Below are 14,886 nucleotides of genomic sequence, written 5' to 3' on the forward strand. Positions count from 1 at the left end.
CGTTTCTCTGTATAGCCCTGGTTGTCCTGGAACTCACTCTGTAGACCACCTTCCTCTGCCTCCCAAGTGCTGGGACTAAAGGCTAGTGCTCACCCCCATGCTGAGCTGGTTAGGTTTTTCCTCCACCTACCCTAGTGCTACCCAAGGAACTAAGCCAGCAGTCAGCATTAGAACAGGTGTTTTCTATGCCAGGAAGTAGGACTATAACCAAATATATATTTCATAATGTCACCACCAGAGACAAAGCTGCCCACAGCTGGGAGCTTAACAAATTAGCAGAATGGGAAAGTAGGGCAGCATACAGCTACGTGAAGGGACCTATCAGGCATAGGAGGCTGTAAGTTCAAGACCCAGCACTACCACAGAGAAGAGAGAATGGATAACTCCATGTTCCCAAAGACAATGTGACAGGTAACCACATGTGGTGATCTGAATCAGATAGACCCCACAGGCTCACAAGCCTCTCTCTGCCTTTGGATGGGCTTATAGTTCTCAGCCAGCTACTGCTCCATGCTTGCCACCATGCTACCCAACGTGATGATAAAGGATTGAACCTCTGAAACTGTTTAAAAAAAAAAAAAAAAAAGCCAAGGCTACCCTGCTCTACAGAGCAAGTTCCAGGTCAACCATGGATGTTACTCAGAGAAACCCTTCCTTGAAAAACCAAAAAAGGATAGCCTTGGTCCTGGTGTCTCTTCTCAGCAGTAGAACACAGACTAAGACACAGAAAACGGTCAAGTCATTCTTTGAGCACATTCTGAAAGTCAGGCCACATGTAGCCAGTGATCCAACTAAACAAAGGTCAGAGCTAGCCCTCCAACGTCCTGGGCCTCAAGACATCCTGCCCATATGAAGCTTTCTCTGGGCTTGGCCATCTGCCCATCAATCACCTTTCCTTATTTTACCCCAAACACCCTGATTTATTCATCAATCAGCATAAATTACAACTCTGGATCAAAGCACTCACTCAGCAAAACACTGTATTGAGCACCATGCACCAGACAGTTTGGAATACCACAGAACTACAGTAAACATCACACAGCCCTTGAAGCTTATATTCCAAAATCAAAATAGTTTGCATGTTACTGAGAAACTAAGTGGAAGTGAGGGAAGGGCAGTTCAGTGGTAGACAGAGTCCTTGCCTAGTATTTGTGAGGGGCTGGTTTCAATCTCTAGCACCACAAAAAATAAAATAATAGAGAAGGCTAGATGCTGTGGCACACCTAGGATTTACTACTTGGGGAGGCAGCAGGATCAGGAGGAGTTCAAGGCCATTCTCAATTACTAAAGGAGCTAAGGCCAGCCTGGCCTACACGAGATCCTGTCTGAAAAATACCAAAATACCCACACGAACCACCAGGAAAGGGGCGAGGAAGGTGGTTTTTGGTGGGTTTCTTGTTTCTTTTTTTGGAGGGGGGAGAGGGGAGGAGTATGGTTTACAGTAGAATAATTAAAGGTTTTATATGTAAAGAAATTAAAGCCGGGCGGTGGTGGCACATGCCTTTAAGGACTTTAAGCACTTGAGAGGCAGAGGCAGGTGGATTTCTGAGTTCAAGGCCAGCCTGGTCTACAGAGTGAGTTCCAGGACAACCAGGGCTATCCAGAGAAACCCTGTCTCAAAAAAAACAAAAAAAACAAAAAAAACAAAAAACAAACAAACAAAAAAAAATCACAGACTGAGCCAAGCAAACAATCGAGGGAAGAGCATTCCTACAAAGGAAATGCACAATGTGAATGAAGGCTCATGGGAGAAGAGGAACTAAGCCAGTGGGGCTATGGTTAGAGCAGAGGAGAAAAGATTACCAGAGACTCAGGTCACAAAGGATATTCTAATTACTGTTGCAGAATGAGTGACCAGGAGGGTCCCTGGAAGGTTTCTAGTAGCTAAAAAAAAAACGTACACCAAGCTGCTTTTGACAGGAACAGGGTTTAAGTATAAGGCCTGATATTTGAAAGCTCAAAGAATGACAACACTGAGAGGTAGTCTCCTCAGACCTAATAAGCCAGTTCAAGCCAAATTAAAGTATAAAGGCATGTTTATTGGGGACAGCTCTCTAGTAGGTTCACCGGTCCCAAAGAAGGGAAGTCGCCTTGCAGACAGGGAGAGACAGAGGGGTGGTGGAAGAGCAAGGAAAGATGAACTCACATATGCAGGGAGAGAGAAATGCAGACAGAGGGAGGGAGGAGGAGTGTGGGAGAGAGGGAGAGGGAGAGAAGGGGAAGGAAGAGGACCAAAATGTCTGGATTATAAGTGAAGAGCTTCAGGGGAGACATCCCAGCCCCCCACCCCCACCGGAAACTTCAAGTAGGGACTGAGGGATGCTGAGAGAACCTGGAGGCCATGTCTGCTCTGGCAGGTTAAATAGGCACCCCGGCCAGCTGTCACGGGCCAGAAACCCACCAAACACGAAGATGAGTAAAAATCCATCTGGAATTCAGCCACCTCTTACAGTTCTACGATGGGACAATGAGACTAAAAACGTGGTGGCAGTAGGGGTCCAGGTGGAAGGGAGGCACAATCTTAGTCCGTGGGAGCAGGACACACAGATACACACAAGCCCTCCCCCAATCACTTTAAAGAATGACTAACCAAAGCAAAACAGGGATGGTAATGAGCTATCCAAGGTCGGGAGACGGCCTGCGAGGGAGCAGACACAAACGGTCAATACACAAACGCCCTGTCCTCCTGGGCGGCCGCGTGGTTGACGTCCTCAGGTGCACAGCCATCCATCGACCCAGCAAAGCGTCAGCAGTGACTCACGCCAGCTTCCCGCGCGGACGTGGGCCGACTGGGTAGGCAGCGATGGACTGTGCGGCCCCGCCCAGCACGCCAGGCGGCTTCCCACCGCCTCCAGGTGAGATGGATGCCAACGTGAGGCGCCATCGCGGAGAGGCAGCTGTGGCTAGTGTTCACTCTAGGCCTCAGTTTCCCCAAACGCACAAGGGGCAGCGACGCCCGGCGCCCCATCCCCCAAGACCGGGCGCAGCGAGATCAAAAGGGTAGGAACGAGGCGATCGCATCGCCTCACCCAGACCCTGGTGGCCCAGGCAAGTGACAGGAAGAGCGTGAGGGCCCGACTCACCACAAACTAGCGGCACCGCCGCGTGGGGGGACGGAACGCGCGCGTCGGTCACTGCTAGAGAACCCGCGTGAGGGCCGGGCCGGACACCGCGCCTCCGTACGACGGGCCCAGTGACCAGTCTGCTTGCCTATCCTCGCTGCCGCGGCTCTTCGTCTAGCTTGTGCACACCACCTGCTCCACGATGCGCAGCGATTATGGCGGCGGAGGAGGATTTTTGAAAGCCGGCAGTTTCTTTCCTTCGATTTGATTTGTTCAAGCCGGAACGGGGTTTTGCCGGGCCCGCTTGCGGGGCCTACTGGGAAAGGAAGTTCTGTCCTCCATCGCGGGCACGGCGGGATGCGCGCGACGAACTATGATTCCCATGATGCACCGTGCTTGGAGTTCGCAACCCTCCTCTCCGCCCGCCCTCTCGGCTTCTGGCTCTTTCTCTGCAGGACTCTGTGGACGATGGGTATTTGACAGGAGCGCCCGCGCACTACAAATCCCAGCAGACCATGCCGCTAAATAGCCGCACCCTCCCGTAGAGGTGAATGCGCACGCTCATTCACGCAACTTTATTGACAAAGGCGACACTGTGAAAGGCTCATCCCTGGGTCGCTTCAGCATTAATAAGGATCTTCTTGCTAAAAGAAATGACTTTTTTAAAAAAAATATAATTCCCCTGAAACTAAAAGGAAACTCCAAAGATAATTTAAAAAATGGAGAAAGTCATTTTGTAATAGAGACAAATTCCAACATCGCGTTAACCAACCAACCATCGCCATGTTAACATCAATAACAGAACAAACACAACCACCATAGCGTGGCGTGGCACACTGAGGACACAGCATGGCTGTCCATTCTCCAAATGGATAAAATGAATCAAATCAGAGAGAAACAGACAGACAGACAGATAGGGGGGAGAGAGAGAGAGATAGAGAGAGGAAGGGAGGGAGGGGGAGGGAGGGAAAGGGAGGGAGGGAGAGGGAGGGAGGAGAGTATGTGTGAGAGAGAGTGCTGCAACAAGCATTGGACCTTCTACCCTCCTGTTCTTAGCTCTCAGTACTCCGGCAGGGCCTTGCAAGGGCATAAGTGCTAGGATCCCCGGGGTGCGGCGCTGGACCAGAGGAGGCTGCTGCTGCTTTAGACCCAGTGTGTTTCAGATGGCCTCAGATGTACCTTGACTGCTGAGCTGCCAGATTTTTCTTTTTCATTTGTAATGACCATAAAGGTCTGATATTTAATTTTTAAGAATACACACTCAGATACAACACTCTCTTGTGTCCGAGTCTGTGTGTGTCATTTTTTCTCCGCCGATGTCTTGCTGACCTGTACCGGGGAAGACTGTTTCTCCCTTGGGTTGAGGGGCCAAGGCTGGCCGGCCCGTGACACTCACATACATAAAATAAAAAATAAATCTTTAAAAAAAATAGTCTTCTCTCCACAGTAAGTTCCAGGACAGCCAAAGCTACACAGTGAGACCCTGTCTCAATGAAACATGCTACTGATTGAATATTAAGTCATCTTGAAATTGTCTGTGCCCAAAGAATTAGTCCATCACTTTTTGTTTTGTTTTGTTTCGTTTTGTTTTTTCGAGACAGGGTTTCTCTGTGTAGCCCTGGCTGTCCTGGAACTCACTCTGTAGACCAGGCTGTCCTCGAACTCAGAAATCCGCCTGCCTTTTCCTCCCAATGAAAGGTATACAAAATGAAAAAAAAAAATTAAAAAGCCGGTTCAGAACTCTGAGTTCCAGAAACTTGACTGACTCAGAGCCTCCGGGTTCTGATTCCGGAAACTTGCCCCTCCTGAATAAGGGCAGAACTGGGAATGAAGGTCAACTGTTTCATGAGGCTCTCCGCCCTGCTGTCCAGTAGATGATTCAGTAGATGGTTAAGTGAGATTACATTCCTAAAAAGAATATGTTCCCCTCCCTGACTGACTGAATAACTTGGGCTGGAATTCCCCTTCGCTCCCCTGGTTTGTGGTTTTTTCCTTTAAATACCCTACACTTCTTGAGCTAGGGGTCAAACTCCTCTGCTCCTGCGTGGGTTATGAGCTGGGCCCTAGTGCACTGTTTTCCCGGTTAAACCTCGTGTGTTTGCAGCAAGATTGGTCTCTCGTGAGTTATTGGGTGGTCGTGTTGTCCTGAGACTTGAGTGAGGGTCAAGGGCAAAATAGCAGCAGCCTTGATATCACAGGAATGGCCTCCAGCCCATCGCTAGCTAGTGTTCCCTTCTGAAACCTCTGGAGCCTACCATCCACAGTCCACACTGCTGTCAGTGTTGTAAACTTGGCTCAACCCAGAGAACACAGATTGACAATAGATGGTTGCAATAACATGAGGTTTATTGATCCACATATGTGAGGTTGCTCACCCTCACAGGGGGGATCAACCTCGAACACAGAGAGCACACATCTTTTATACTTTACAGAGGGCAGATTCCTGCAACAGGGCTAGATGGCTTATTCTGGTTGATGGAACACAGGACAAAGGATTTCATCAGGCATTGGTGGGCTTGCTCAGGCGGTTGTTCTTGGTTTAGTAGCCAACTTCCCTATTCAGCTCGGCACCTGGCCTTGAAAAGTCCCTGGGAAGGGGCTGAGTAACTAGGTGGTAGGGGGGATTGTCGTCAGCAAGGTCAGGGTGACAGTTTGATCTTTTTCGAAATTCACCACAGAGAGGGGTTGGGGGGTTCTTTTGAGAATTGCTAATCTTGTTTTCATGGACCTTAACGTCATTGTGACCACCAGTTATTTTTGTTTTGGCCTTACTTAGCTTAGTCAGAATAGCCCGGTCATTCTGTCTCAACATTCTGACCACTAGAACTTTGTTTTTTACAACATGTCCTTGGCTATCCCTGGAACACAGCTTCTCGGTGTTTGAAGCTGCTGCTTACAGGAGCTGGAATATGGCTCTCTTATTCTACTGTGAAACTTTATTTCTACACTCCCAGAACTCTGTTTTTCACTTTATTACTTCATTCCCCTTTTTCCTATTACATAATTTTAATTTTAAAATCATAAATTGGTCTCATCACCAGTGCTGGGCCTATATTGCTGTCTTAACATCATTATTTGCACTGTATTAATAGTTCCCTAATAAAAGCAACCAAGTGATTTAAAATGCAGGGGTCAAAGGTATGTAATAATAAGAGTATAATGAATGGTCCTAAAAGAGTAGAGACCAGCTGGGCGTGGTGGCACACACTTTTAATCCCAGCACTTGGGAGGCAGAGGGAGGCAGATTTCTGAGTTCGAGGCCAGCCTGGTCTACAGAGTGAGCTCCAGGACAGCCAGGGCTACACAGAGAAACCCTGTCTCAAAAAACGAAAAAAAAAAAAAAAAAAAAAAAAAAAAAAAAAAAAAAAAAAGAAAAAAAAAAAAGTAGAGACCAAAGTTGTGAACCAAGGGGAAGAATTGAACTAAGTTTCAGACCAACTTTTTCTTTGAGCTCTTCCTCTTTTCTTAGCTAAATTGTCATTAACTCTTCCTGAGTGGTCTATATAAAAACATTCTTCTCTAATGCAGCACACAGACCTCCTTCTTTAAGGAATAGCAGGTCTAATCCTCTCCTGTTTTGAAGAACTACCTCTGAGAGGAAAAACAGGGATTCTTGGAGGTCAGCTAAAGTCTTTTTTATTCTTTCTATATTTAAATCGATGGCAGTTCTCAGTTCTCCATAAGTCTTATGCTGTAGGGCAGTAGCAAATGATCCTGTAGGTGTCCCTACAGCTCTTAAACTTAGTCCAGTATAACTGCCAAGGTAACCCCTAGCTCTCTCTTTTGTGTCTTACTAAATTTCTAGCATCAGGATCCCAATAATCTAGCACATCTTCACAAGGGTGATATAACAACTTGGGTTGGCTAGGAGATTATATAGTTTTCAACTCTATCAGAAATCCAAGAATGACTGAATAATAGAGAATATATAGAACATGGCTTCCAAAAATATTGGCAATTGATAGAGACTGCTGGACACCTGGACAGTCCTTACTTCAAAACGTTGGATCATCAGTCTTCAGCTTTCTGGCCCGTGAATGTCTGACAGACAAAAGAAACAGGAATATTAAGGACTCACCTACTCTGTCTCTGCAGATATAAGCTGTCCTAGGCCTGTGTGTCTCTTTTGGACAGGATTGTCTGCTTATGAAGAGGCAACTTTTGCCTAGTGGCTGTCTCACCACAACTGGAGCAGCTCCGATGATGCTCAATTTCTTCTTTGAGTCTGAGAAAAGGGTGCTGTCAGGGGCAGAAAGTCTCTAGCCAAATAATAAATAATATCAAATGTCACATTCTGTGGGTTTCTGATGTTTTTTAAAATCAACTATCTATGTAAAGTAATCTGGACTGTGGTCTGTTAACTACTCTGTTATTTTTAATTAAAATCTAAAACACCCTAACAATAAACTCAGAGCCATGAGTTTGGCCCTAAATTCACTGATCTGAACATCTCAAATCTGTCTATAATAACAGTAACAGAAGAATTGGGCCTAAGCCCTGTCTACTAAGGGAAATAGAAGAATTACTTATAAGCCTACAGACAACCAGAAATTTCTTAAGTAGATACAGAAAACTTCACCTTTGGTTTTGAAGTATGCACAACAGAACTGTATTAGCACTGGCTGCTCTTCCAGAGGTCCTGAGTTCAATTCCCAGAAATCACATGGTGGCTCACAACCATCTATAATGAGATCTGGTCCCCTCTTCTGGACTGAAGACAGAACACTGTATACATAATAAAGAAAGAAAGAAAGAGCCAGGCAGTGGTGGAGCATGACTTTAATCCCAACACTTGGGAGGCAGAGGCAGGCAGATTTCTGAGTTCAAGGCCAGCCTAGTCTACAGAGTGAGTTTCAGGACAGCCAGGGCTACACAGAGAAACCCTGTTTCAAAAAACTAAAAATAAATAAATAAATAAATGAATAGATAGGTAGATAGATAGATCTTTTAAAAAAGGAATGAATAAGCAAATCCCCAGGGAGGTCTCTAGAGCCTTTACCAATTGTAGCATTAGTCAGACTCCTAGAGATAGAGCTAATCAATCAAGGTAAAGGGGCACGTACTCATCCCTGGAATTCTTCTGGGAATAAAAGCCGGGCCTGAAAGTCCACTAGGTGTCTCTATTCCCAAATTGGGAGACCCTTGAATCCAGGAAATTCAGCTAAATAAATGTCCTTTGCTCTTGCATACGATTTGAGTGTGGGGTATCATTCTTTGGCAACTTTTGGACCCTAACAGTAGGTAAAAACAATCTCTCATAGAGCTTTTACAGTAAGAGATTTAATATATTGAGGCTGGAGAGATGGCTCAGCAGTTAAGAACATAGGCAGTTCTTCCAAAGGATTTGGCTTCATTTCCCAGCATTCACATTACAGCTCACAACTGTCTGTAACTCCAGTTCCAGGGGATCTGACACCCTCACACAGACAGACATACATGCAGGCAAAACACTAAAGCACATTAAACAAACAAACAAACATGCACTGACTTGATCCATGCTTATGTTTGCTCAGGATAAATAGGTCGTGGCTGTTAAAACTCTCTGAGCTTTGATGTGAGGACATGCAGGCTCACAGGAGAACATCAGGACTCCTCTACAACCAATCTCTTGGTGTGAGATTCTTGGTAGCACCCCACCTCTTCATAGCACCCCACCTCTGGTTGGGGTGTCTCTGACAGTCCAGCTTAACAAACTGACGTCATATTGGAAACTTCAGAAGTTAGCATCCAGCCAAATCTTCCTTAATTGACAGACATTCCTCCTTGAAGGATATCTGGTATTTCACTAGCAGCTTGGGATGACTCTTCAGGCCTCTTGCCAGCTAATTCATCTGAGGCAGGATGTAGTAATCCAACTGGCTTCTGCAACCTTATCCCCGAAATGAGTGCAATTAGCAACAGTGCCTGATGTAGTAAGCTGTCAGGAGTACTTCAGTGTAAACTGCACAGGAGGTTTGAGAACGAGGATTGTTCATTCTTTGTTGTGGGCTAGAATTCAGGCTAGATGAGCTGGCATTAAATGCTTGATTCTCTTGCTTCCTGCCTCCATTCATAACAGGTGTACCACACTGCCTAGCACGTTCAGCTTTGGCTTTATTTATTTATTTATTTATTTATTTATTTAAAAAAGAGATTTATTGCCGGGCAGTGGTGGCGCACACCTTTAATCCTAGCACTTGGGAGGCAGAGGCAGGTGGATTTCCGAGTTCGAGGCCAGCCTGGTCTACAGAGTGAGTACCAGGACAGCTGGGGCTACAGAGAGAAACCCTGTCTTGAAAAACCAAAAAAAAAAAAAAAAAAGATTTATTTATTTTAAAGATTTATCTATTATTATATGCAAGTACACTGTAGCTGTCTTCAAACACACCAGAAAAGGGCGTCAGATCTCATTATGGATGGTTGTGAACCACCATGTGGTTGCTGGGATTTGAAATCAGGACCTGCAGAAAAGCAGTCAGTGCTCTTACCCACTGAGCCATCTCACCAGCCCTTTTGGTTTTTTTTTTAAACCTTGATTTTGGATATGAGATAACTGGTACTGTGTGATTGCTCGGTGTGCTTTGGGGTGTGTGTGTCAGCTAGTAAACAATGGCAGAGCAATAGACCTTAAGTATTCCTAATGTTAGCCAAGTGATTCTCACCTCATCACCCAGAAACCAGACTCTGTTCCCAGGCTGGCCTTGAACTCAGACATCTGCCTGCCTCTGCCTCCCAAGTGCTGGGATTAAAGGCGTGCACCACCAGACTACCTCTTCCTTGAGCCCATAATCTTGAGTCTATCCCAAGAGACCTAAGGCTTGTTTGCATAGAAACATCAGTAACAAGAGCAACTGCACTCTGGTTCTGCTTCTGAGATTGCTCCCTCCTCCTCATCCCAGGCATTCTGCTACCTCACAGGGCAGTGAGGAGGGAGGAGGTGGTCACACTGGGAATAGCTGAAGAGCTTTTGAAAGTGGAGGAGCAAGCAGGGCAGGGTAACACACCTTTAATTCTCTGGGAGGCAGAGGCAACCGGGTGTCTGTGAGTTCAAGAGCAAGTTCCAGGACAGCTAGAGCTTCACGGAGGAGCCCCGTCTTAAAAAAGAAAAGAAAAGAGGCTGGGCAGAGGACAACTTTAATCCCAGCACAGGTGAGGCAGAGGCAGGCCGATCTCTGTGAGTTTGAGGTCAGCCTGCTCTATTGAGTGAGTTCCCGGACAGCCTGGGCTACATAGAGAAACTCTCTCTCCAACAACAACAACATGGGGGTGGGATTGAAAAGAAAGAAAGAAAAGTATATGAGCACTTGTTCCCTTTCCAGTGTGCCCTGAAAGTGGAGTTACTAGAAACCCAGAGGCCATGTGGGACACACAGACTCTGGAGTCACTTTCCCTCTTAGATAGTTTAGTTTCTGAGCTTTAGTTACTTGCCTATGAAATGGGCATGCTAAGACCTGTGTTTCAGGATTCTTTTTTTTTTTTCTTTTTTTAGTTTTTCAAGATAGGGTTTCTCTGTATAGTTCTGGCTGTCCTGGAACTCATTCTGTAGACCAGGCTGGCCTTGCACTCAGAAATCCATCTGCCTCTGCCTCCCAAGTGCTGGAATTAAATGCGTGCGTGCCACCACTGCCTGGCTCCAGGGTTCATTTGTGAACACAGCCCTAGATTCTTGTCCCTCTTGAGCACCTGCCGTAGTGTATATTTAAGCCGAAGCTCCCAAGGGTTTGTCTAGCACAAGTGTCTGTTGAAGAGATAACATTCATAAAGATGAAGTCTACCAGGCTCACAGCTGATTTGCAATAAATTAAATACACACACACATGTGTGTGCATAAGATGGAGAGGAGGAAAAAGAGAAAGTGAATCCTGGGATCCAGTACTTCAGGAATCAACAGGGCAGGTACTTACTGTGTAGGATAAACACCACGTGGAGTCAGAAGATCTGGATTCAAATCCAACCTGTCTACTGGCAGCTCTGAGGCTGCACCGTGGACACTTACAGATGGCCTGTTTGTTTAGTCTCTCTTTCATCTTGGTCCCTTTAGCAACCTTAAATCCCTTCTAGAAAGATCCCCAACAAAGTGGCTCTCTAGGATAAAATTCTACTTAGGCTCTTCTGAACTTTCCAAATAAGCCTGAACTTTTTGGGTTTGCATATTTATATATCTGAATTATTTTAATTTTATTTTACCTAAAGTTTTATTTTACTTTATAATCATTGTTTTCTGTGAGATGGTGTCTCTCTATGTAGCTGACTGCTCTGGCTATGGAGACCAGGCCTGCCTCCAAGTGATGGTGTTGAGGGGGTGCTTTACCAAACCTGGCCCAATTGTCCAAATTTTAGCAAGCATCCTAAGCTGGCTTAACTAGAAGCTCCTACCTTCCAACTGGGAACACCATCAATATCTGCTCAGGATCCTCCTCCTCCTCCTCTATGCCCCAAGGTGATTCCAGTACCTGACTTATCTTCAAGAGATGGCTCAGCCGTTAAGAGCACCCACTACTCTTCCAGAGGACCCAATGTTACATTCCTAGCACCCACACAGCCCTAAAAACCATTCGTGACCCCAGTTTCAGGAACTCTGACCCCCTCCTCTGACCTTTGGAAGGTACTAGGGACACACATGATGCCTGTGCATACCTGTAGCCAAAACACAGGTACACACAAAATAAAAATCCGACTTTAAAAACACTTAAGGCAGGGCGGTGGTGGCGCACACCTTTAGTCCCAGCGCTTGGGAGGCAGAGGCAGGTGGATTTCTGAGTTCGAGGCTAGCTTGGTCTACAGAGTGAGTTCCAGGACAGCCAGAGCTATACAGAGAAACCCTGTCTCCAAAAAAACAAAACAAAACAAAACAAAAAACTTAAGAACCCTGCTGGGTGTGGCTAGAAGCAATCATTTTACCTTAAAAGTTTTCTGTCTGCTGACTCTTTCTTGCTCCTTGCCCTATAAATTCCCTGTTCATACTGAATTCAGGGCTTACTTAGCCCAGTGGTCGCAGCACCACTGCAAAACCCCACTGCAGTGGTCCTTAAACCCACCATGATGGCCCTTTCTTGAATAAAACCACCCAGGCTTTCTTAAACAAGTGTCACTGACTTTTTTCCTCCTTTTAACTTTCTATACATAAAACCAAAGGAGATCCTGACTGAGGTCCTTATCAAAGAAAAGGACACAGCATGACCAGATGCTTGGAGATGCCTTCCTTCATCAAAACACCTGGAAAGCCAAGCGTAGCTTTATGCTCGATTTGGGGGTGGGAGGGAGGGAACCAGAGGTCTGTCCAGCATCCGCCCAGAAAATGCAGAACTGCCAGAAGGAAACCCTAGAAAAGGAAGAGCAGTTAGTTTTAAAAGAAAATCAAGGTGAATTCCAGGCATGAACCATCCACTGGGAAGTGGGGCTTCCCGACTCCCCCCTCCCCCCCAGGTGCGCAGCCCGCGCCGCCCACCCCGGGCGCGACTCAGGCGAGGAGGAGCTGCGCTCTCTAGGACCCGAGGAGGGAGAGCTGCAGGGAGACGGAGCCTCCAGCGGGTGCTGCCGCGAGCGGCCGGCCGAGGGGGCTGGAAATGAAAGTAAAGCGCTCCGGAGCCACATGGACCGAGCTGCCCGGGCGGCGGCGCCGGGAGCAGGATGCGGCCGCCCGTAATTAAATAGCATTTACTCTTATTATTACTAATAATAATAACGTAATCATACCTCTAGTCATAGCATACCATTTATCGGGCTCGGCGCAGGCCCGCGGGGAGCGCAGCCCGGCCGAGGTGAGTGCTTCAGCGCGGCGGAGCCCCGCGGGGCAGAGGCCGGGCTACCGCGTCCCCGACGGCGCGCGAGGCTGGGGCGCGCGAGGCTGGGGCGCCCGGGCAGGGCCGGGCAGGGCCGCGCGCGGAGGAGGCGCGGGAAGCCCGGGCCAGGCCACCTGGAAGGCGGCTTTGCAAGAAGAAAGCCATAGCACCTCCATTACCAGGGACTGGTTTTTGGGGGGAGGGAATCTCTGCAGATTCCTGTACCCCTGCCCCAAAGTTTCAAAGTTATCATGTTGCCGGGCACCTGCGCTTGGGAGATTGAGTCTCCACTGCAGCCCCCGGGGGATGTCTTGGGATTTTTCTATCGTGGTGTGGGGCAATCTCCCTTGGGTCTGGAGCTTTGGGGGTGCGCGGATGTTTTGCGGATCCCACTGCAAGGAGGTGGTCAGAGGCTGGCAGTTAGGGTCCCCCTTTTCCTTTTGTATTCGCTTTGAATCCGCAGTGCCTAGAGGTGGAGGGGCCGCGGCGAGGGCCGGGGACAATGGCCGGCTGATGGGTCGTCCCAGTCGGTTACGGCGGCCACGCGAGTCCGGGGATCCGGGGCCTGCGGGCCTAGCCCTGGGGGAGGGGGCGGCAGGAAAGGGGGGCGCGGTCTGGGTCGGCTGAGCAGGAGGGCATTTCCGGTCGTGGGATCCGCCAGTGGGCTCAGAGGCCTCCCGGGTGGGCAGTCACCAGGCAGGGGATTCACGGGGACTGCTGGGTGCTGGGATTGTGGAGACTGAGGGGCGCCCTGGCAGGGCTGGGGGCATGAGGGAGCAGAGCCGACCCCCACCGCCACTGCCTTCAGCGGACAGAAGGTCCCCTCTGCGATGATCCATAGCTCTTTCTCTTTTTGTCTTAGAAAGCCTCAGGTTCAGGTGTTTGTAAAGTTCCTGGGTTGAGGGTCCTTCGCAGAGACAAAGCCATCCCCCTCCTTCGCCCCCCACACACTGCAGGAGTGGGAACGTGTAGAAAGATTTCGTTCTTGACAGAACAGGATGGCTGGGGTGCCAACAGTACCTTGATGGAGAAAACTGGGGGCTGGAGGGGCGGCTGGAGGGGCTGGGGCTTCAAGGCGGGGAACTGGGGGACTGCTGCAAAGTGATGGGGGATTGTGGGGTTTTTTTCCTTCTGGTTGCTAGCCAGGAGTTAGGTGCTTGGGCACAAGAGTCAGAACCCCCAACTTCTTTCCATTTTCCGGAGTGCCTGCAGTTCATCCAGTTTGATGAAAATAGCAGAATGCAGCTCCTTGAATTTTTACACAAATGCGATAATTATAGTACATTTAGCAACTATGTTGGACATGAACTTCCAGCAGAATCTTTTCCTCTACTACCAAGACTTTCCCCCACCGCAGATACAGCCATACCCTCCTGATGTCTTCGTACTTCTTTCTCCCATAGAAGTCTGCTGCAAGCTAGACTCGAGGCTAGGCCCAAACCTGGGTGAAGCAGGTTCTAGAAGGGGTGTGTGTGTGTGTGTGTGTGTGTGTGTGTGTGTGCGCGCGCGTGTGTCCTGAGCTAGACCGATGTGGGCTCTTCTGCTGGCCATGGCAGTTAAACCAGGTAGACATTTAGCCATCCTTGTTTTCCAGATTAGAGAATTGGCTATCTTGCTGTAAATTTACACGAGAGAGCTAGGACTCCTAACTAGTTGTCTGACTCTGAAGCTCCATTTCCAGGAGGGAGGTGTCAGGAGCAGAGAGTGTTGTCATGGTTCTGAGGCTGTCATAACATCTGTTTAATGGTTAGTGTGAACTAGAACCAGTTTAGGTCCGACAATTCAGAATGCGACTTGTTGAATTTTTTTTTTTTTTTTTTTTTGGCTGTTGAGTTCAATGGAATGAGCTTGTCTCTTGGGGTCTTATGCATGGGACAGTACAATTATCAGTGGGTTTGAGACCTTTAAAATGATAATATGTATATAGCATTTTGTATGTGTGTGTCCGTGTGCATGTGCACCCATGGTAGACCTGACACATACTTCCCAGCACTCAGGAGTTAGAAGCAAGGGAATTGTGACTTCCAGGCCAAGTTGGGGTACATAGTGAGACCTTGTGTTTT

The 14,886-nt window shown here is 47.8% G+C and overlaps 2 protein-coding genes across 3 annotated transcripts in view; one reads left to right on the forward strand and one right to left on the reverse strand.

The window, feature by feature from the left end:
- The window catches only part of Rangap1 (Ran GTPase activating protein 1), a 23,263-nt gene extending 19,764 nt beyond the window's left edge, over positions 1-3,499 (reverse strand). Inside the window, exons 1-2 of one of the 2 annotated variants that reach the window (XM_031350185.1) lie at positions 3,084-3,499; positions 2,591-2,638 (exon numbers count right to left, since the gene is read on the reverse strand). The gene's annotated coding sequence lies outside the window, so the exon portion shown is untranslated. The remainder of the gene's footprint in view (positions 1-2,590; positions 2,639-3,083) is intronic. The other variant, XM_031350176.1, reaches the window with a different exon arrangement.
- A 9,006-nt stretch (positions 3,500-12,505) lies between these two features.
- Zc3h7b (zinc finger CCCH-type containing 7B) overlaps positions 12,506-14,886 on the forward strand; it is a 49,957-nt gene continuing 47,576 nt past the window's right edge. The window contains exon 1 of the mRNA XM_031350207.1: positions 12,506-12,802. The gene's annotated coding sequence lies outside the window, so the exon portion shown is untranslated. The remainder of the gene's footprint in view (positions 12,803-14,886) is intronic.

The sequence above is a fragment of the Mastomys coucha genome, unplaced genomic scaffold (genome assembly GCF_008632895.1).
Source record: "Mastomys coucha isolate ucsf_1 unplaced genomic scaffold, UCSF_Mcou_1 pScaffold11, whole genome shotgun sequence".
Lineage (NCBI taxonomy): Eukaryota > Metazoa > Chordata > Mammalia > Rodentia > Muridae > Mastomys > Mastomys coucha.